The sequence below is a fragment of the Onychostruthus taczanowskii genome, unplaced genomic scaffold (assembly GCF_017590055.1).
Source record: "Onychostruthus taczanowskii isolate IOZ18803 unplaced genomic scaffold, ASM1759005v1 scaffold48, whole genome shotgun sequence".
Taxonomy (NCBI): Eukaryota; Metazoa; Chordata; class Aves; order Passeriformes; family Passeridae; genus Onychostruthus; species Onychostruthus taczanowskii.
Genome location: NW_024502347.1, coordinates 5,659,274 through 5,680,740, shown reverse-complemented (window position 1 = coordinate 5,680,740; position 21,467 = coordinate 5,659,274).

Genomic DNA, 21,467 nt, shown 5'->3' with positions numbered 1-21,467 from the left:
GAAAATAAAAAACCCAAAGGGAAATTACAGAATCATGGAATCGTAGAAAAGCTTGGGTTGGAAGGGATCTTAGAGATCATTTATTCCAACCACTCCTCCCTGCTACCTCCCCTTGCCCTTCACCCTCCTTGCACCCCCTGCCCTGTTCCCCCACCCATAATGGACAGGGATGCCACCCCCACTAGCGCAAGTTACTCACAGTTCCATCTGACCTGGCCTTGAACATTTCCAAGGACAGGGCATCCACAGCCTCTTTGGGCAACCTATTTCAGCTCCAGCTTCATTACCCTCTGAGTAAATGTCTTCCTAACATCCAATCTAAGGCTCTCTCCCTTTAGTTTAAAACTAGGCAACAAACATAAGCATAACCACAGCAAGGATGTTCCAAACATAAATTCCATTTTACCTAGACTCATGGAAGAAAACCAATTATTTTCAAAATCACAATTCTTTCTCATAAACTAGAAAAGTGAGCTTTCAGCAGTGTCAGCTACTTGCTCAGAATGTTTTAGGCAACACCTCATATTTAACAAACAAAAAAACCTTAAAAATTTGGAATAACCAGCTGGTATTTGCCTGTTCTAGCCTTATTGAGTAGGTCATATTTCCCAAGCCTCAATATGACCACAAAACATAAAATGCATCTTTTATTTCCAGTATGAAATACTGTTTTATTAACACAGTTTTAACTTCAATGGAAACCACAATTTGCTTAAGTGTTTAGTAGTGCAGTTATATATTTATTTCGAGGGATAGTAGTTTGAGGTTTCTTTCAAATGGGAAAAACTGTTTATACTGCAAAGATTAAAGAATCTCTCTCTTCTGGACCAAATGAGTGTGTTTGCATATTCACCAAAGCTAGTCCAGAGGGGAAAATATAGCACAACCTGCTGTGACAAAGGAAGAAGTTGCTAGTTCAGAAATTGCTAATTTAGAAATAAGAATCTCAGAATAAACCAAGACAAGTTATCTACCTTGAAATATATTTTAGATCTAAATGCAAAGAGCTATTAAAAAAAAAGAAAACAAATTTAGGGATGCAGCCTCCTGAACTTCTGTGGAGCTCTAGTGCTAATTGAATTTTGGGTTGTTTGTCCAGCACATCTGGTGTATACGGGATGATGCAATGGCATCTAGTGAGAAAATAATTAAGCATATTCAAATATTCAAATCACTGCACACTGACATAATGTTTGAATAGGTGATGCTAAAATATCTGTGTCACACAGGTAGGTGATGTTCCCAAGTGCGCTCTTTGCTAACTGCAGAGCACTGTAGGAACTGCCTACAAAAGACAAGCAACCCTATCATCTGTGCCTCCTTTTTTGTTTTGTTTTTGTTTGTTGTTGTTGTTGTTGTTTGTTTTTTGTTGTTTTGCTTTGGCTGAACACCAGGTGACTCTGAGCACTCCGCAGGTTTTGTGCTTGCAAATGTGGCTAATAAAGAGTGCTGGAGCCCCGAGGGCTGTGTGAACACTTATCACCAAGTGCCTGAGTGTCTGGCTTGCCTGCCTGCGCACGCAGCAGATGGAGCACTTCACTCACACAACACGCACCAGCGGGCCAGCAGCAGCACTGGGTCATGGGCAAACGCTGATGGTGGAAATTATACTCAGTGCTAGACTTTTGGTGCTGTAGGGCTCATATTGGGCTTTGTTTTCATTTTTGTCCCTGGACCCTGTATGCTCACAGTCTGATGATACTATTTTAATGATGTTGGCAAGACCAAATGCGCTCGTAAAAGCTTGTGATGCTTTTGCACTTTACAGCAATATATTACTGTTATTTGTCCAAGGAATGGTCTAAATATGTTCATTTTTCTCCTAAAAGAATGAAATGTTGAACACATTCAGAGCTTTAAAAGTTTACAAATTTTGTGGAACTAAATCATAACCCAATCTTTGGAAGTGGATTTCTTGCCAGTGTTCCAGAGCTGCTAAGACATTTTGCTGGTGAGTTGTAGTTAGTGCAGTTAGAAATGTTGCAGGCTTTAAAAATGACAATTTAGAAGCCCATTATACAGCTTTCTAAGAAAGAAAAAAACCCAAAACATATGCCAGTACTGTAAAAGGCAGTTGTTATACTGCTAGACAAATTAATGCAAACTAGAAAGGAGAGAAAAGGAGCATACAAGATGGAATATGACACAGATAAATCTGAAATAAAAACATAAAAGAAAAAATGAGTCAGAAAAATCATGAAAGAAACATTCATTCTAATTCAGTGAAGGGAAAGAACAAAATTCCAAGTGACAAGACTGTGATTCCAAAATGCCTTTCTGCTCACATCTTTCAACCTGCCTAGTGGCCCACTGCTGTGAGTCACACTTGCTGCCTTCTTGCAATTCCCTGAAGTGCTATCAGCTATGATTACTATATGCATTTAAGTATTCTCTAATCTTGAGCCTTGTCCTATTAATTATGTTATAATATTATACCTACTTTCACTGGTATATGAGACATGAAACGTGCTGAGATGTTCTCCTGGATATAGGCATCTAAATTCAACTAATTTTTAGGACAAACAAAGCAGCTCAAACCCTGTCCCCTAGTTCTTGAAGTGAGAATTTGGTGAACCAGAATTTAAAACTGGGGAAATGAAAAAATTCCACATTTCCTTTTCAGCTGCTGAATATTCTTAGACCTCTGACTGCCCCAGTTCAAATATCCAAATGTCTTGTTCAAATCCACAGCTAATTATAATTCAGAAATTAATCAAGTTATGAATTAAATCCAGACTCCCCTTTACTTTGCTCCTTTGTTGGTCTTGTCTGCAGAACAAACTGCACACTTGCCAGCTCCTAGGACCAGATACCCCTGCACGATGTGATTTTAAGGGCATTTCTTCATAAAAAATTTCTGGAAAAAAAATCTGGAAAAGAAATAGTGCCTTATATTTATACAGGGGCCAGACCACTCTGGTCCAATGAATCGTGATTTTTTTCTGTGAAGTGATGCACCTTCAATAAGAAGGATGGAGAAACTTTAATGCAAAGAGAACAGCCTGGCTGTTAGGGGCCATATTAGCAGATGTTTTCTGCCTCCATAGGTTGCAGGAAGAATTGATTTCAGGTCTAGGTTCCTTGACAAGTTTGAGTTCCAGACTGGGAAATTGAAACAATTGTGGAAAACCTTTTGGAATGGAGCATAAATGTTGGTTCATTTGGTTGGTTCATTCATCAGTGTTGGTTCGTTCACCCAGAAATTAAAGGGGAAAGAGGTAAAATAAAAGCAATCGGCCAACAAACCTGTGTGTGCGTCCGAACCAACCTGCTGTTTTAACTTAGTAGTGCTCAAATATCCCACTTGAAACCCAAAGTACAATGCCACAGAAATTGTTAAGAATTCAAGAGACAGTAAAAATGGTTGTTTTGATTCAGATAAGGACCACATAGTCCAGTGCCCTTCCACTGATCAACAGCGGTGTTTAAATACATATTGTAAAAAATAGAACTACTATACAAATGTTTTACACAGTATACAGCTCTGGCTTTGGCTACAGGAAGCAGGATTTCAGAAAGAAAAAAAAAAAAACCCAAAAAAACAACCAATGGCTTATAGGACCCAAAGGAAGGAAGAGAAAGATTGGAAGGATGAAGAAAACCCTAATATAATAAAGGAATGGTAAGACTTAAAAGGCAGAACTGTCAATCACTATTTTTCTTTATTTAGAGAGATGAGTTTGATAAACATAAAAAAGATGATAAAGGTCTTTCTAGCATTATCCTCAAGAACTGTGAAGATCATTATAGCAAAGTTGACGACTATTTGAACAATCTACCAAGAGAAGCAATGTGAAGACCTTCTTAGAATGATAAAGATGCTTAGGTTGGAAAAGACATGTAAGGTCATCAAGTTCAATGTTAACTTCCACTACCAAGTTCAGCACTAAAACTGTCCATTTTGAAATAATAGTTTTTTAATAATTTTTTTCTATGTACATATAATTTTTGGGCTCATGCTTTTGAGCAGAGCACTCTGTTATATCTATGCCTTCCAGTATTTATTAGAATAAGGACTTTCTGATATCCCGTGCTTGGGTATAATATCTGTCACTTCCAGCTGCTTCTGTCCCAAAGCCATTACTTCTTGGAAGTAGACATTACCTTTTATCACACAGTATTTAAATCCTTATCTCTCTGCCTGCAGATGTTTCTACTGTGTAGAAGTGGAGGACAGGAAGCATGTAAAGTCTTATGATGATGCAGTCACTAGGCTGGCAATTGCAGCAGAAATAGAGCCTGCCATGATAAGCCCTCCATAGGCATCTTTCCTGGCAGATAATTCTGGGAGTGTGCCAAAGAGTTCACACATCCTGACTGTAACACAGGATGCTGGTGATTAGTGTGCCCTGCTAGACAGAGGTGTGTAAGCTGGCAACCAGCAAGGTACTGAGCATTGAGATTCCATAAAGCAAAGCATTTGGTTTTCTAGTGGGAACTTTTTACAGGGAGTTGTGACAAGTATTGTGTGTCAAAATATGACTGCAACAACTGTGCTTCCAGCCATGGTGAACTCATAATAAAATTCCACTAGATATTTGTAATACTTCAAGGGACATTTCCCCCTGAACTCACCTGACACATTGATCAATTAAATGACATATAAGTAAAAAATTGGTCATACTCTTATAGTCAGCTGATATCAGGTATCCAAAACTTATAAAAAAATCAGTGTCCATATAATATAGGAGTTTGAAAAATTCATATCTGTAAAAGAAAAATATATCTGCGGTAATGTGCAATCCATATGCATGTCAAATCAGTAAGATATTTGAGCCTCTCTGAATGTAAACTTGTATGCCAGTCCTTTTCATTTTGACCCTGGGACCCTGTAGTGAAGAGGGAAGCAGACTCTAGTTGAGCATGTCAGCTAAAGAAACCAATTATCCCAGATTCATTTCAGATGACAATTCCTCAGAAATGCATGAAGCCCCTTGGTTTGGAGACATGGTAGGGGGAAGAGGACAGTTATTCTTTGTTTGACTATAATGATGAGGAGAGAGGTCTCTCTTGCCTTCAGCTTTTCCAGGCTGGCTTTCTATTGTCTCTGCAAGTATGGGAATTTTCTGGACTGTTCCATGTTGCTTAAGTTTGGCTTCAGAAACCATAACAAAAAAAGGGAGTTGCCCAAAATAAAGATGATCACAGCTTCCCATCCCTACCAATATAACTCTAAGGAAAGAGGATTTTCATTTGTTTAAGAGTAGAAATTATAATGCCATAAATCTTCCCTACACTTTACTCACTGTACCAAATTGCTTGTTCTTGGCCACTTTAAGTGATAACTAAAGGCAGCCTACAAAAAGCAGACCATAAGCACACTTTATTTAGCCAGAAAAATTCACTTCTTGGATATAATTTTGGGGACTCAGTGATAAATTAGGATATTTGCTCCTGTAGTGTCATTTACTCAATTATATTCTTTAGCTTCCTTGCTTCCCATTATATCTCTCCCATCATATTACTGATGTACATATGTAGAAGACATTTTAGAAAGGCAGAGTACAATTTCTAGCACCAGATTGACCATATGCACACAGATTGCCTGTGATGCACAAGTATTAATACTGCTTTTCAGTGTCAGTATAATTAATCCATTATGAGTGGGAAATGCAACATGTGCTGTATATGTACAGAATTGTTGTGTCATTCCTCTGCACTGATCTATTGTTTTTGGAAACCACTGGGTCCACTGAGCAGTCACAATGCATTTTTTCCTCAGATTACACAATAAATATGGTGGCCTCAGGAAAATGCAGGCCTACCACCAACAGTCTCATTTTCTGAAAGACAGTTACTGTTTGAGGTATATTTTTTGTTCTCAAAACCTGTAACGAAACAACTTTGAGAATGGCACCCAAAGCCTGCAGCTCAGCCTGATGCAGCTGTTAGAGACAGAAATAGTTCACCAGGTAGGTCTTGCCAGAGAACAAGAGAAAAAATATCTATTTTTGGTCTTGGATCTTAGTTCTGTACTGTGGGACCATGGAATTGAGATAGACTCTTTACACAGCTGTGTAAATTTCCAGTCCTTCTAAGAGAGTTCTAATATCACTAGAAGCCATTCCTTCTCTTCCAGATGGTATGGTTACATCATTCTGCAGTAGGCCTTCTGAAGGCTCCAAAAAGGGTTGTGTACCTACAAGAGTAGGGAAGCATTTGATATCTGCCACACCTGTCTAATAATTTGTCCTTGATGTCCCCGTTGAATGTTCTCAGTAATACCTGTAAGACATTGAGATCTCTTTCTGAGGAAGTCACTATATGTGTTTGACATGCATAAGAGGAAAAAAATAGGAGAGGGGAGAAAGTGCAATACAGAACATTAAAATAGGATGAGTTCCTACATAAAACACTGCAGCAGCACACTTTCGTCTCATAGAAACACCAAAAAAACCAGTGTTTGACATATTTTGGCAAATTAGCACAGACAATGGAGGCAGGTTTTCTTGGTGAATTACATGTCTGAATGTTTGAATAGCTCATGTGGACAGAGAGAACCAGTCAATCCAAGCTGTGGGTCTCTAGTCAAGGGCATCTGGCTAAATTTTTGTTATCTGTGTTATATAAGAATTTAGACTAGAGCACCCAATTGCTAGTTCTGGACTTGAATCTAGCTGTATGTGGGAATGGCCTCAAGCTGTGTCAGGGGGAGGTTTAGACTGGATATTAAAAAAAGGTTCCTCACCCAGATGGTGGTTGGGCACTGGAACAGGATCCCCAGGGAAGTGATCCCAGCACCAAGTCTGATAGATTTCAAGAAGCTTTTGGACAATGCTCTCAGGCATGGGGTGAATCTTGGGGATGGTTCTGTGCAGGGTCAGGAACTGGACTCAATGATCCTTGTGGGTCACTTCCAACTCAGCATATCCTGTAATTGAGTACATAAACCACAATCCTGAGGGATTTCTCTGGTAGCTATATGTTTGGACTTTTCCTCTTGTTGAGCATCAGCCTCAATGATGGCAGGATCAGCTAAGGAATTGCTCTGGGATAAATGACAAAATTACTTGGAGCACCTTGGCAATATGACAAGTAGGACATAAATTGCTGAATATTTTAAACTTTTCAATATACTACAATTTAGCTTTTCTCTGTTTTCATCCAATCTCTTCTTTCACAGCAAAACTACACACTTCTGTTTCTTCTATGACAAACGTTTTAAACCCCCTGAAGTTCTCAGCAACATAGAGATTAACTTGACTCCTGGACTCATTTTTGTCTAAGAACCACAACATTTTGATCTCATGTGCTGTGCGACCTTTTCTCCATTTGTAGAAGAATCTACTGGATACAGATTGAACACAGCATCTTTTTCTGACAAATAAGAAGTAATTGTCCTCTGTAATGGCAGAGCTTTTGTAATGCATGCTTACAAAATTACTACCAGTCAAATGGTAGTTATGATTGTTTTGATTCCCCATGTAGCTGCCTGCAGAAGAAAATAGATATCTTCACTATTGTACACGTAATGATAAAAAAGTTATTATATGAAGCTGTGGTCAAGATGATTCACATGGAGCTGCTGGGTAAAATTACCACCTTCAGCTGAACTCTAAGGACATCTGCTAGTAAGACTGCCTCTGGTCTATTTGGTTTATCATGTCAGGCAGCAAACTCCACAAGTTCAGGACTTGCTTCAAAAGAGGATCAGTATTTTAAGCAGTTGGAGGGAGATGCACAACAAAATGGGTTAAGCTTATCCCTCGCTTGGAATTGCATGGAAGACAAAAATAATTTGTTCTCTTCTTCAGTGTCTGAATTTTACAGAAGTTTTAGATACTTCCTTTATGGAATTAGACTATAAACAGTGATAATTTAGTTAAAATGACAGATTTATGTTGAAGCATAGTAAATGGAGGACATTTTATAAGGTTTCAGCAATCAATAAGCACATGAAGAGACTGAGAATCTACTTAAACAGTAGTGTTAAGGGCACAGTGAGAGTTGTTTAGCTGAGATTAGTGGGATTAATTGTGGTGTATAAGTGAAGAACTGGTGAGGAGTCTGACAGAGGGCTTGTTAAAATTCAAGGTGAGTATTTAATTTGTTTTTGAATAAGTCTTTAAATACTTTGCTAAATAGCAGGACTCCATATCTTATACCTGGTTCACAACTCAGGAATAACTACTTGCTACTGTTAAGTTCTTATCTTTCAGAAAGCTCCATCATTGATAACTCATTGGGCCAGCATTATTGACATTCCATAGCAATTTTTGCTGCATCTTGTTCATGCAATGCAAAATGTTCATCCAACTTTGGGTTTTTCTGTTGCATCTGCAGTCCAACACACTTTATTGAGAGGCAAGCCTTGCCAAAAGCTTGTCTGTACATGAAAAATTGTTTCCATAAAGTCTGAAATAATTACCAGCTGTGTCTTCTGAAATTCGTACAGGTTACTATTCATCATTATTGAAGCTGGACTTTGGATTCTCTTACCTGGTGGGTTTTTTTTACAGAACTTATCTATTTTTTCAAGTCTTTAAAACTTTTGCAAGACTTTGGATCCTGTGAATATGATGAAAATCAAATGGCTTTTTGAAGTGAATTTAATTTATTTGAGTTTCCTGATCAAAAACTACTGGTCTGGATACATACTTGTGACATACAAATTCGTTTAAACTTTTCATATCCTCAAGTTACAGAACACAGTAGGGAACATTCTCTGATTTTCAACAGAAAATGTCTAATATAACATTCTTATTTTTACATATGTATTTAAAGCTATGCAGATTGCCTGCGAAATGAAGCAGCTAGCTTGCTTCATTTACGCATGTCAGTGAGCATTCAATGTTAAATACACACAATTCTTGTAAACCTTACTAGATTACAAGGTAATCTTAAATGAGTTGGACAAAAATTTCTCAGCCATTCATGTTAGGGTAACTCCTTGCAGTTTTTGAGTCTTGAGATACTCCCTTCCCAGATAACATGCACTTCCAGTCTTTTAAGTCATTGTACAGTGATTGATAACCATATATATATATATATATATATATATAATATATATATATATCTCCCAGATAATAAGAAGAAAAGAAATGTGGAAATAATCAAAACCATTAAGTTAGGAAATATGGAAAATTGTTAAGGGAAGCCATAGAGCTGGCAGGGTTTCCAAGAGGGGGAAGGTGGGGATGAGAGTGGAAAGGGTCATAAAATCTGGAACAAAAGTGAAGCTGTATATTAGAACAGATAATGGACACTGATTATAGGAAGAAAAAACTCCCTGCTGTAGAGAGTGCTTAAGAACAGAGATTTCACTTGCTGCTGATTCATCTTTAATTTGTAGAAAACAGAAGTCTCTCTAGGTTTGCCATTGTCATTGTAATACACTTTCTCATATTTGATATAAATTTTAAGCTTAAGAGTCTTTAATTTCACCTAGCCTTCTGTCCGCTGCTCTAGAAGGGAGTCACAGGATTCTGACACAACTCAGATAAGCAGATATGAAAGGCAGCATTAATCCAAAAGTTTTATACAGGCTTGAAAGAAGTTCCCAGGGGAACTGAAAATAGTCGAGAAAATGCTACATGAAGGAAACATCTCATGTCAAAAACCTTAAACTCTTAATTTTGGGACTTTTAACTTCATGCCTTCCATGAATTTACAGGGACAATGATAGGTGGATCACAATTATCATAATGTAATAAAAATGGCAAGTATTCTAAAAGAGACACATATCTAACTCATCATTTTAAGGGGATGACACAAATTACATTGAATTTACTTTACTCCTCTTCAGATATTTTGCAAAGACAATAGGTAAGGAACTGCATGTATTGGCCTCCAATGTTTTTTGGAACTAAGCAATTACAGGGATATAAACCGCTTCGCAGCTACTAACAGCAACAGTATAAAAACCAGAGGGATTACCTTGTCTCATAACTAATTTTGGAATATTGCAAGACAAGAGCATGTTCATTTTTTGCATTCTTTTCCTTACACCATTATTTTTCTTAGCATCTGCCTTTTCTTTTAAAATCTTGACTAGAAACCAGTTGCTGAATGACATGCAAAGATTTCCCTATCTCAAAGCATCATAATAACTGTAGGTGCATTAAAAGTGGGGAAGACATTGCAGTGTGCTTGAGGTATGGATATGAGCAAAGATCTAAGATGAAAAGTTTGTAGTGTGGATCTGAATGTCTGAGATAAGTTTGTCTAGTTAAAAATAACCAAAGACATAATTAAAGAGGGATGTATGCAACAGATGTTTGCATTTTGGATATCACTGGGGATGATAGGAAAATAGGTGGTCCAAGCTTTTTTTGGTTTCAAGTGAAACACTGCTGCTTTTCAGTCAACCTTTTCCATTTTTCCTCTGGCCTTTTTTTTTTTTTTTTTTAGTTCTGTATATTAAATCAGCTAGATATTTCTGTCTATTCTTTTGAAAACTGAAAATTCAGATGATTTTATTGAAAAATCATCCTCTCTTCATCCTGCAGAAAGTGATAGTAACAGAGGTTTGGTTTGATTTGCCTAAAAGTTACAAAGATTTCCCACAGACTTGGAATAAAATAATTGTACAATGAAAGCTGCCATAAACGAAATGTTTTTATCACTTCTGTATTATGAGAATAAAAATAGAAATAATTGTCAGGTATAAGACTAAACCAAGGCAAGACCTAAAAGCATAGGTGTGTAGGGGACACAGATGGCTGTAAAACCTTATGCTTGTTTCCTGCTGTAAGAGAAATAGAAATTCCTTTTGTCTTTGATTTTAGTCAGCAGCAGAACTGTGAGAAGGAATCACTACCATAAAATTGGCAAGCTTTTTCTCAGCTGTATAACAAAGAATACAAGGGATGTTCCACACCTGTAATTTTCAGTCATAGAGATTTTACTCATATGATGTTTAATTGTTTTGTCTTCCAGAAAAAAAGAGTTTTCAAATGTACTTAGTTAAGGCTGCTATGCAGGCTTGTATAGTAAATCCTTCAAGTTTTCTGCACCGACCCAGGTCAGTGGTTTACTCTTTGAAGCTGAGGTTGTCTTCAATGCAAGTGTTCAAAAGAATTGTTCATATAGAGATGTCTGTTTTAGAGAAGGCAGGATCCACTGTTACTAGATTTATGCTTTATTGCAACACAGATCTAGCCAAAAGTATGCCACCAATTTTTGAGCACAATGGAGGGAGACGTTCTAGCAGATCCTGAAATTCCTTCAAGTGAACTTTTTACCCTCAACACTAACTTTGGTTTGGCATTGATTTAATCTAGACCATAGTTTAAATGTATTTGAATATGAAAAGGATGCTGCTTATCTCTGTATGATGCACTGTTTTAACTGTGTGAACAAGAAAACATTCAGAAAAACCATGACAATTTGTGGCAGGAAAATCCAAGGAATTATGAAGCTTAGTTTACTTGCTTTTGCTCTGATGAGTAGAAACAGGCATGTGCATGTATCTAACACTCCCTTGGGTCTCAGCCTGACAACAAGGTGAGGTTAATGAACTCCGGGAAGCATGGCAACAGACAAGTGAATACTGCTCTGTTTTTGCTGATTCTGAAGGGGCTGAGGGAAAAAAAAAACCTCTGGCAGAGGAGTAGTAGATACCACCCTGGAGTATCTTATTCCGTGATCCAGTGTCATCGTGTGGTACATGAAATGCTCAAGCAGCTTTAGCTGCAAAAGAAAATATCTGATAATCACAGTAAATAAACGGTCAGTTACAAGAAGCAGCTGAGGACACTTGGCTCATTCAGCCTAAAGAAGAGGCTGAGGGGAGACGCCACAGCAGCCTCAGCTTCCTCAGCAGGGGAAGTAGAGGGGCAGGCTCTCACTTCTCAGATGCCAGTGCTATCACGGGTGGGAAGAGGCTGCCTCAGGGGAGGTTTAGGCTGCATGTTAGGAAAAGATTCTCCACCAGAGGCGTGGAGGGTGGTTGGACCAACCAGGGTGGTTGGTCACTCAAAAGGTTCCTCAGGACAGTGGTCACGGCACCAAGCCTGACAGAGCTCAAGAAGCATTTGGAAATGCTCTCAGGCCCATGGTGTGATTCTTGGGAGTGCCTCTGTGCAGGGTCAGGAGTTAACTCTCTTGGCCTTGGGGGCAGGACTCAGACTCTGAAAATACTCCTCTGTAACTTGGCCAATGGAAGCTGGAAGCAAACAAGTTAAGTATATGCCACATAATAAGTAAAGATTTGCCTTTTTTTCCCCCCTTCCTTAGAGTAACAATTACAAGGCTTTTAAAGATATTAGCAAATATTATTCAGTCAGCTCTTCAGTGCAAAACTCACACTAGCTGAGACCTTGACATCAAACCACTTCATTTTAATATATCTACAATGCTTCAAACTTCATTTTCTTTCATTTTTCCTTTAGAAATGCCAGTGTGTTCTGCAGAATAATTTTTCAAAAAATTAGTTGTTCCAGGAGAACTGATAATGATGCAGTAGTGTTGAGATCTACCACTTGTCTCTAATTACTTGCAACATTATTTCGTTGAAGCTAAGGGGCATTATGTATGTCATAAAACTGAGCCAGGCAATGCAGTGTCAAGATTTCTGCATCTTAATTGAACTTTATTTGATCACCATGGAAACTCCCCATCATACAGCAATAACCAGACAAGGTGAGATTTCATTATGAGCATTCTTAAAAAAAGTGAAAGTGCCAGCTTAATGCCATTTCTACACTAGAAGATTTTCTTAGAGAAGCTGTTTCTTGCCAAAGATACCTACTCCTGTGCCTCCCTACTCACACTGAAAATGGAATTGACAGGAATTGAAGTTTATTTAATTGAGATTAGTCAAAATTCCCTCACAGGGAATGTCCCATCATCAGCTTACAGACACTGGTGGGACTGGGTGCGAGGAGCTAAAAACAAAGCTTCAGAGATGTGTAAAGTCAAAGGTAATGAGAAAAGGAGCACAAACACGAAATCTGGTGGCTTTAGAACAGCTTAAGGCTGATGTATTTCTGAATCTATTTAATACAAAATATGCCAACAGACCCAGAAACAGATGCTAAGATCTAAGGATAAAGACCAATTGCCAAAATCTGGAATCAGATACATCCAAATGATTAACTTGGTACACATATTTTTGAACCGAAGGTGACTATTGATTATATAGTCTAGACAATATATTTTTTGTCTCTTGATAACTGTGTATGAATGCTTTTTACCTTTTTGAAAAATACTTTAGCTGATTACAACTTACATTTTTTCAAACAGAGGTACAGCTGTAACTGGAAGTAATTAAAAAAAGCAAACCCAGACTAGCAGTCTATTCTTGTTTTAAATTTTAGGAATCCAGCATCTTCCCTGTGTTCTCCCTGCCGGAGTACAGTTTCAGCACAGTTTCTGTACTGAAAAAACACTAAACTCATGCAATACAGATTAGTAGCAATAGTATAAACTCATTGCAAAAGTCATATATAGTAGATTTGTATGCTCATAAAATTGTTCTGAAGTAAATATCTTTTCACTCTGACAGCATAATATTTTGTGACGTAGTATGCTGTCCCTGATGTAGCATTGATGTCTCATTGAGTGTGACTCCAGAGACTGGGAGTTTATATTTACCTTTGATATGGCTCACAGCTCTGGGAAAATAAAAACATTTTTCTCAGATTCATAGTAGTATTTTTCATACTACTTATATATACAGATTGTAAAGTTGTGGAGATGACACTACTGGGCAGATATCAAATTCAGTTTTTCAGTGCTAAACAATGATAAATTTAAATTGAGCCATCACAATTTAGTAGGCCAAATTCAGTTAAAGAAATGGCAGCTGCAAGAAACCTTTAGAAGCACAATACCTTTTCTCCTAAGTCAGTCAGAACTTGGATATCTAAATCCTGCAACCCTTACTCAGGTCATTGAAGGTGGTGTGGGCTATTAAGACAGCATTGGCTACCAAGACATCAGAGGAGAAAGCAAACTCTGGAAAACTGCCTCACACATTCCATGGTCCACATGTGGCAGGCGGCTCCTTTTCCTTCTCCTCATCTGTTGGGAGACCAGCTCTAAACTCTGAGAGCCAATGTTTGGCCAGCCTCCATCCCTGCCTGCACTTCTGCATCCCCTGCTCTTGGAGCCTGTTTTGTTTGCTTGAACAACCCAAACCTTCCGTAAAGAAGACTGAGTTATCTCGAAAACTCCTTTTTATAAATCCACACTCTCTTTCTCACCTTAATGATCTTGACATTTTTGGTTGTTCTGGACTAGAGATGAATTCCTTGAACAAATGAAGATCTGTCTTTCCTGCATGAGCTGTGCGGTCAGTCTTCACACCCCCAGTGTGTCCATTGCAAGTGTGGTCTTGATAGCAAAGCTCCTTAACAGGCCTGTGGCTTATACAGAAAGATTGAGTCATTTTGCAGCACAGCTGAAAGTCACTCCAAACAGCATAACTCAGGAAGGCAGAAAGACTTTTTTTACTGCTGCAAACCATGTCCATTTGGGGTTTTGTCAGCTTACTGGTATCAGTAGGCCAGCTAGTCAAGCTGTGCAGTGTTGTCCTGGGCAGTCATGTACAATCCTTGGTTGAGGGTGTCATAATTCTCTACTCTTAAAAAGACGGAGTTGTGAACCTGGGCACATTTTAAATGTTTTTATCTCCTTTTTTTATAGCCTCTGAAATTTTTCTGAATTTTTCTGAAATAAAACATTTGTCCAGGCTGGATAGTCAGGACACAGGACTAATTTTCCTGGGTTCAAATTTGATAAATTATCTTTGTTCCAGATTTGCAATTGTACAGAGAGAGGATGCCCTGGCCATTTATCAACAAATGTCAAGATGTAATACTCACATCTAACTGAGTTATGACAATCCTGTATTTGGCTATAAATTTCAGGAGACTCACAAAGCGTGACAACAAATGGACAACACAAAATGGATATGGCAGAAAAGGGACACGGCAGAGTGGGACAAAAAGAACAAATTAAAAAGAACAAGTGCTTAATGACATACTCTTCCAGGTGGCCTTTCCCAGGGCATGTTGACAGCAGAAGGAAGTCCCAAACCTGACCAGTTGTTTAGCCTGATCATTAAGTGGGATTAAATTTAGTGATGTACAATCCAAGTGTGGCTGCAAGATGGGTGTGTCTTGACTCTTAAGATGCACAGGTCAATATATATGAGATTATTGTATAAACTGCATATCCCACTGTCAATAAATACTTTTTTACTTTTAAAAATCTTACAGGTTTGTCCCAAGAATCGGCTCAAATCTTAATGCTCATTTCAAACAATCATGGAAATAATTTTACCAGGCTTTTCCAATATTTATTCTTCCATGCTATTTTTGGAACACTAAGTCTTATGATCATCCACAGTGCATATCAGCTCTTATTCTGACTTTTGTTCCATCTGTTACTGAACACAGTTTGCTTTTCATAAGGGCTGAACTAGCAGAAGGATTTCTTTTCACTTCACCATCTTACACTTTTCAACTGGTTACATAAATTAACACAAATTATGTTTTTGAAGTGTCTTTCTTTGGGTAACTTGCCTTATCTCCTAAGTCTGTAATGCTGTGCCTCATTTGCCCATGGTACAAACAGCTCAGCTGCCTTCACAGAAGTCTGGGTGTGGTGCCTGACCATCACCTCCTGTTGAAGGAGAGAACCCTGTGGGCTCTGAAGCAAGTTGAAACCACAGGTGTAGCAAAAAGCACTGCTGTGATGCTGCAATGGGGAGGAGGCAAAAGCAGGAGGCGTTTTTTACAGGCTCAGTGTGCCCAACATCCGACCTCCAGAAAATGTGGACTGATTCTCAGGTGAGCTGTGATGTTGAAACTTCTGCTTAGCATGTGATTTAGTGTTTTCTCATTAAGCATGTATCCTTAGTCTATGCACAGCTAGCTCTTATTTTGGGGTTAGGTCCTGAACCACAGCAGAGTGTCTTAGACATCATAATAAATAACAATATGTACTAGTGTAAAATATCAATAACCTCTTAAAAATTGAGTTTTTAAAAATTAGATAAACAGTTAATATGTCACTCTGTATTTCTAGGTGTCCAGGTGAAAAAAATTGGTATATGCCCTCTCTTCTGTCACCCTTACATGCACCTAACTTCAGCCAAACTTGTAGTGACATACAAAAAATTTTAAATGTACTTCCTTAATTTGCATTAAAGTTACATTAAAAAGAACTAATTTTTGCTATTCAGTACAGAAGTCTTGTATTGTGAAAATTCTTCAAAACTTTTTGGTCTTTTTTATGTTCATGGAGAAATACATTTCACAAAGTGACTTGAGAGTCTATGAGATTTGCTTTCTCAGGCTATATACCAACCCCAGCCTTCAAGGATCAAATAATCCAAATGGATAAGAAGTCAGTTTTTTTTGGTTAACTGTATTTTTTCAGGACCCACACTTTGCTTCAGCTGGATCACCATAAATATTGTGATCATAACTGCTTAATTGATATAAATCATCAACTGTATTCTATTCTATTTTGATTTTAATGTCATCAAGAGAGCCCCTAAATGCTAGTAATGCAGTAAATTGCATAATGTTTAGTACATATGGGTAGTCTATATATGTTCTACTTATAAATTGACTTATTAGGTGTGATTCATCTAATGAAATGCTGCATTTGTGATGGATGTGTCTAATCTGAATGGACCCCTTAGACTATACTCAATGGAAACACAGTAATGGGTATGATTCATCTCATTTTATACAGATGTCTACAGTAAATCACATGAATTGTGCCAGACATGGATTTTCCCCTCCTTAGCTCTCAAAGGTTAGCAGAAGGATGACAAAACCTTCTTGCCCATTTCACTACAAATCTAATATAGAGTGTTAAATTACATGTTGGTGAGGTGTGAAATAACAAATGGTAGTTTGACTCAAAATAGAATGCAGTTTTCCAAGGAGAAAACAATTATTTCCCAGTGTTGCTGACTTTGAGTAGTAGTTTGAATAGACCTTTAAATGTAAATAGGATCATTCATGCAATATAGCATGGATTGACTTATGGCTAGGTATATCAATTTACTCACAAAATATTGTTCAGCTGTAGTTGAGAATTGGCTACATAATTTAACTCATTATTGTTGGTTTACTCACCTTTTTTACTGGGGGTGGCATCCTAGTTTATGTCTTCTGTGTAATGGTGGTCACAAGCTAAGGATGGCTTTCCCATACACCCAGGGGAATCTTAGGTATTGAAACAAAAATTCAGATCTCCTTGGAGGAAATTATGAGTTTAAATAGTATTCAAACATGAAATAGAAAAGGCACATTCCATTTCTCAATCACCTGAGCCTATTCCAAAGATCTTGAAGACTGGAATTTTATAGAGGTTTTTCACTGTTTTACTGGGTGCCTATCACCAGACTATTCATTATTGTTGGTTGCAGCCTGCATTCATAGCAAATTTCATTACAATTTGTTTCTTTTCCAAGAAACAGATGGCGTTTTTAAACACAAAATAATTACTTAAATTTTGGAACCTGTTCTGGTAAAACAGAGCAGTTCTCTAAGCTACAGGAGATTCTCACTTTATAGTAGTTTCGAGCTCATTCATTGAAAATGCTCAATATTTTGAAATGTTTTCATTTGTGTTATTTTTTTTTTTAGGAGAAAAAGGATGATAACTTCCAAGGAGGGTATGTGTGTGTGCACTGCAATTTTTGCCCATGTGAAGGATCCTCCACTGCAAAAGATGAATTCCCAGAAACTTGTAATAGCAGTCTCCCTTATGATGCGTTAACTGAGGGCTAAACTCACGACGTCTGAATCTGTAAAGGATTTCTAAAAATATATTGTGGTGCCTTTCTCTTTGTGTAGCTGAGACTCTGAAAAGTGGCTAGTTGTCTTGCTAAAGGTGAATTAAATATGCTTCCACAGTAATTTATTAAAAAAATTTGTATTTCAGAATTCACTAATGAAACACTGGAATTTAGAAAAAGGATTGTTAGAACATTTATTTTTACGCTTTGTGCTGAAGGCAGTTGAGCAAATACACAAAGCTATTCTATGATATAAAAATACAGTGAAAAGGAGGAGCTCCTGCTAGAATAGAAAAATCATATTAATTTTCCCCAGTATATTCTATCAGAGACCTTGTTAAAGTGATCCAGAGGGCCAAAAGGCACATTAAATATGTCTGAAGAGTCAGTGCTGCTACAGCTTGACACCCACATTAGTCCAGCTGTCTCTGCTGGTGGTACTTGCCAAAGTAAAGGCAAGCTCTGGTGAATATGGTGATTGCAAGGAAATGCAAGCAAATGCCAAGCAATGTGTACATTTAAAAAATATCTGATTACAACTCAGCAATTAATTTCTTTCTGTTCCTAAATATGAATGGAAAAACTGCAAGACTAAATATGTCACTGATATCGCTGACAATTTATTAGTGCTAGGCCTTGAAGTTGAAAACCTTGCAGATTTCTTGTAGAGGATATCATTGAAAAATAGTAAATTAATTTTCCTTTCTGCTTGCACAGCTCTACTATGTCTCTATTTATGTAGTTAAGTTGCTATCTTAACTCCCCACCAATTAGAAGTTTGGGAGGACAGTGTTCACAAAAGCCAGACCTTGCTCTCCTCTTAATTTTCTTTGTCACTAATACTTACTGAATTTTTAGACTATATTTTTAGATTATATTTTATGTATATAAACTTTAGAGAAAATGGCTTACGTCCCAAGGAAGCAATTGTTAGTTCTAGCTCCAGCTAAAAGCAGGGATTTAATGGGATTTAATTTTTTTTTGGTATGATTTTATCCCAATTAATTTAAATAGAGCAGATTATGCAACTATTCAAGCTACTTTTGTTCTCTTTTGCTTCTGGCTTAATGGATGGCAGCAGTTAAAAATACCACTAATAAAAAAAATGGAAAAAAACCTCATCATCAATTTTAAATGAGCACATTTGTTATTAATTATTTTTTCTCCATATTTTCCCTCTTCCTTAGTGAAAATGCTTTAAAGGACATGGTGCTCTAATTCTTCTAATACTGAAGAAATATATCTTCTACTTTGTCTCATGTGCTCCCTCCTATTACCCACAATATTTTGTGAGTTAGCTGATATACCTGGCCATACATCAATTCATGCTATATTGCATGGATGGTCCTTTGCCATGATTTCTGAATCACAGAAATGGAGAGGAAGAAAAATTCTAGGAGCTGAAGCTAAAAAGGAGATGGATAAACAAAATGGGAAGGCATTCCTTGCCTCTTTCTTCCCAGAGCCCAGGGAAAGATGCCAGAATCCAGGTCCTTCCCAGCCAAGAGCTGGCACTGCTTCCCACTGCCATATTCCCAGCCCAAAACCATTTCACCAACCCTCTGTGTCTGGAGGAAGCACTGGGAAGGATTTTCTGCCTGGAACATCTAATATTGCTGATCTTGTGCTCCGTTCTCTACACCACCTGTGCATCTCTTTTTATTTCTTGCCAATGGGCTTTATTTCAAAGTTATCTTTTTCTGAGGTATTTGTACATGAGGGAATTGGGAAATCCAGGTGCACGGGCATGGCTTCTATTTTGATCCTATATCTTAAGTCACACAAATGGCTTAAAATCTTGTGAGGTGCATCTTTGCTCAAATTGCATCTTTATCCAAGTCATTTGCTGAACTGATGGGTGCAGGTTAAAGTGTCCTGGTTGCTCTCTCTTAGCATGAGGCAGCAAAGCTGGCCAAAGACCCTCTACATTTCCAACCATGCAAGAGACAAAGAAGTGCATCATATCACCAAGCCAAGATAAAGTTTCTTGGTCTTCAAGGAGTGAATTGCAAAATAGTGAGAGAAATAGCTCTGGTATTGCCCTTTTCTCTGCAAGAGACCATAAGATAGTCCTGCCAAAATATGCAACTGTATTCCTAAATCCAGACCAACTGGCACAAGTTGAATAGGCAGAAGCAAGTGCATAAGTATCTTACAGAATCAGATCTACAAGTATTTAGAATCAATAAAAAGGAAGAAATTAAAACTTTTCTCTTGTAGAACATATTAGAAATTCTTTTACTAAGGCTTTTACTATATTTTGTTTTTCAGTCCAAATGACCTAAACAAGCATGTTAGCCTTTCTATCCTCCTGTTACATAGAGCATTGTACAAAAAAGGCATATTGATAAGTTTGAAGTTTAAGCTGAGACTGAACCTATTAGCCCTAACAGTTCACATGATTCTCTTGCTACTTTCAGAGGCATTTCTTTTCAATTTTTATGGTAAGACACGTAAAGAATATGTTTTATTATCTCATATCTAACCAGTCAGAGAGAAAAAGTTATTATTTTTTATTTAGCACCAGGAACCGGCTTGGGTCATTGTTAACAACATGGTAAAGGTTTAGCAGTAAGAAGTCATTCTGCATAAGGACAAAACTGGAGCTTCTTTCAGTATCAGGGAGCTTTAGTGTACCTACACATCTTGGTGATCAACTCCAATAACTTAATGGTTAAATGATTTGTCATTACTTTTGGATCAACATTACATTGCACATTTTTAGCTGAATTCCTGGGCAGTAAACACACTTCTAGCTTTACACAACACACTTAGCTGTGTGGAAAGTTCCCGCACAAATATCAACGTGCAAATGTGTTGCATGCAAACAAACAGGAAATTGCCACATTACTGAGATTCAGGAGACACCACTGCTCTGCAGCATCATGGCCATAATAGGGGATCCTGGCCAAATACAAATAGGGGTACAAACTCAACCCTTTGAAATCCAGCCCCAAGAAATATTTCTGAAGGCAAGGATAGCCTTCCTATTGTATTTTTCAGCAAGATCACCTCTGGATTGCTAATTATGCCTGCAACTATTTACAAACACTTACCTGCTACAAACTGTGCATAGATGTCTCCTCTCTCTTTTCTGCCTTTGTAGATATCTTTAAGTTGACTGTACTCTGTGAATTTGCCTCCAGATGGTACTGGCATTTGGACAGAAGGTTTGGCCCCCAGTATGGCAAGTCACATAGTTGCATGCCTACACTGATTTCTGTGAAACTATCTGCATGCTTAAAATGCAAGAAGTCTGTTAAGTGCTTTTTCTGGATAGGGAATGGGGCATATATCATGCCATTACCAGCTCATAAGCTATCCAGTTTCACTCAGGCATCCAGTTTGCTCATGCATGCAGTGTTTTAGACTGGATGATGGGATTAAATAGCCATCAAAATGTATGTAGCAGGTGATAAAATATTAAATGCCAAAGTTTTGACATTAAATTTTCTGGAAGAAATTTCTGGCCCACAGTGCCCTGGAGTAGAGTCAGGGCTGGTTTCCTGCTGGTTTGGAAACTTTCAGCTATAATACTCTGATTTAGTGACTGAATATTTGCATCCTCAAACTATTGCTGTAAGCTCAAATACTTTAAAATCTTGAAATGCTCTACTGGATGGTAGTTCCAGTGCAATGTTAACAACCCTGATCAGAAATGCTGCATTTTAAACAAGTGTTTCATGCAAAATCAATAATAAAAAAAAATCTGAATGTATGGGCATATGCCTTATAAGCTACTATGCACCAGAGTACAAGCAGG